This window comes from Priceomyces carsonii, assembly GCF_900007245.1.
Source record: "Priceomyces carsonii strain CBS4050 genome assembly, scaffold: Debaryomyces_carsonii_scaffold_1, whole genome shotgun sequence".
NCBI classification, from domain to species: domain Eukaryota; kingdom Fungi; phylum Ascomycota; class Pichiomycetes; order Serinales; family Debaryomycetaceae; genus Priceomyces; species Priceomyces carsonii.
This window is the reverse complement of record NW_026946674.1, coordinates 439,662-442,808: the sequence shown is the minus strand read 5'-3', so window position 1 is coordinate 442,808 and position 3,147 is coordinate 439,662.

Below are 3,147 nucleotides of genomic sequence, written 5' to 3'. Positions count from 1 at the left end.
CAGGACGCTAATAGGCCAGAGGATGTAAAGGAAGAGCTCCAGGAAGAGCCGCAGACAAGGAAACCGAAAGACGAAGAGGAAGAGAAAGACCAGGTTAAAATTCGTCTAGTTTCCGCAGAAGAAATTGATAAGGATCGAAGAGAGAAACTCGAATGGGCCATAGTTAAAGCTCATTCGGATAAAAAGAGTAAAGGAAGCTTGAATGAGACGCAAAAGCAGTTACTAGCGAATCTCAAGCAGGATTATGAGACTGTATTCGATCAAGAGAAATTGGGGCGTAAGGTAGAGGAACTAGGGACCTCCCACAGAATAGCTCTCAAAGAAGGAAGCATCCCACCCGTGAGACCACCATATCGGTTAGGGGTAAAGGAACAAGATGAGCTTCAAAAACAGTTGCAAAGTTTAATTACAAAAAATTTTATAAAGCCAAGCCAAAGTCCATATAGCGCGCCTATATGCTTTGTAAAGAAGAAAGATGGCTCTCTCAGAATGTGCGTTGATTATAGAGCCTTAAACGCTCAGACTATCAAGGATAAATTTCCCCTTCCACATATCGAGGATTTGCTAGATGAAGTAGGATCACTGAAATATTTTACTAAAATAGACCTAGCTCAGGGCTATTACCAAATCCCAGTAGAAGCGGATGATAGACACAAGACAGCGTTTGTTACAAATAGAGGATTCTTTGAATGGAATGTGATGCCATTTGGATTATGTAATGCGCCGGCTACATTTCAAAGAATGATGAATGCCATCCTTCAACCTATGTTAGGCAAGAGTACAATCGTGTATTTGGATGACATACTAATTCATAGTAGGAACGAAAAACAACACTGGAACGACGTGCGAGAAGTTTTCGGGCTCCTACAGGAGAACAATTTAGTGGTGAAAGAAGAGAAATGTGAATTCTTGATGACAGAGGTCGAATTTTTAGGACATGTTATTGCAGAAGGAGGTACGAAGCCAGCGACAGAAAAGATTACGGCTATTAATGAGTGGCCGACCCCCAAAGTATACAAAGATACGCAGAGATTTTTGGGATTAACCAATTTTTATCGCAAATATGTTAGAGACTATCTGAAGATAGTCCAGGCCCTTCAGAGACATGCGAACCAAAAGGAAGGTTGGGGAGACGAGCAAGATCAAGCGTGGGTCCGACTTAAAAGAAGACTTACAGAGGCTCCTATGCTAATATCCCCGAAACGTGAAGATCTTTATGTAGTCACAACTGATGCTTCGGATGAAGCTATGGGTGCTACAATCGAACAGCGAGATCATAATAATGGAAAGTTTAAAGGTATTGTGGCGTATTTCAGTAAATCTTTCCAGCCAGAACAGAAGAAATACCCAACAAGAGAAAAGGAATTCTTAACGATTATAGAAGTTTTGAAGAAATACAAGCACCTCTTAAAAGGTGAAACCTTTAAGATACGAACTGATCATCATTCGTTAAAGTTTCTCTTAGATCAGAAGAATATTCCTAGTGGAAGAATTACAAGATGGTTAGATTTCCTTGCCGATTACGATTTCGACATTGAATATCTACCGGGTGCAAAAAATCAAGCTGCAGACGCGTTGAGTCGCATACCGGAAAACAGAAAGATAAATTCAATAACGACAGTGGAAACTCCCTTACAGACCGAAGAGTTCCTAGAAAAGGTAAGGAAGGGATATGAAAACGACAAGAAGTTCAAAGAGGTCAAAGAAATCTTACAAGTTGCGTTACCTGGCCAACCTATGGCTCATTATATAAAGCACTTTAGACTAGATGATGGTTTAATATATTACGCACCTGCGTATGAGAGAGATGGTAACCCAAATAGATTATGCATACCCGAAAACCTAAGAAAAGAAGTCTTAGAAAGATGTCACTCCAATGCAATGGCGGGACATTTTGGGAAGTATATTACCACAGGTAATGTCAGTATATCTTACTACTGGCCCAAGATATACAAAGATGTAAGTAGACTCGTGGAAAAATGTTATACGTGCCAGACTACGAAACACTCCACACAACGGAAGCCAGGACTATTACGACCATTAGAGGTTCCCCAAGGAAGATGGTCCTCAATTCTGATAGATTTCTTAACAGGATTACCAACGACGGTTAAAAGAAATGATGCAATCTTGGTTGTCATCGATCGTCTAACCAAAAGAGGCCACTTCATACCTTGTAAGAAGAAGATGAGTGCGAAGGAAGTAGTCGAGATTATGTTAGAGAACGTATTCAAGTATCATGGTATACCTGATCTGATTGTATCGGATCGAGATTTCAAATTTACAAATAAAGTTTGGTTAGAAATTACAAACTCATTGGGAATCAAGTTAAAGATGGCTACGGCGGTCCATCCTCAAACAGATGGACAAACAGAACGACTAAATGCTACTGTCAATCGCATGTTGCGATCCTTAGGACAGGAAGAGTTGGGAAATTGGGATAACAAATTGGCGATGATGGAATTCGCTTATAACAATAGTACCCAAAAGTCGATAAAAACCACACCTTTCTACGCAGACCTAGGAAGACATCCTAAAGGAATGCACAGTGTGTTTGCAAACGGCTCTTTAACTCATAGTGAAGACTGGATCAGAACTCAGAAAGCTATATGCCTTAGAACACAGGATTACATTGTGGATGCTCAAAAAGAAAATGAGATTCAGGCAAATAGACACAGAAGGATAGAAAGCTTCGAGATTGGAAGTTTTATCCTCATACATCGAAAAGCGTATTTTGAAACAGCTAAGCAAGCGAAATTATCACCCGTTTACTTCGGACCTTTTCGAGTAGTAAAACGAATCAACGAGAACGCGTATGAAATAGATCTCCCAAGCACAACAAAGAAGCACAGGGTAATAAATATAGAATATTTAAAACGATTCAACAGCGGTGATGAGCGATACCCTAAAACTCCACCACGCACGCTAGCGGAATTTAAAGCAAGAGCAGAAGAAGTAATTGGAGTCTGTGGAAAATTGGAAAGAACGAAGGAGATTGTATTAGCTTTCAAGGATTGCCCACCAGGACTTGCAGGTATATATCCAGCAGATTACTTAAGACACATCCACCCAGACAGAAGATCAATCATCATGGAACGGTTCCATGAGACCGTAGAGAATCGGGGCGATTCTAATTGAAATGGGGGAGAG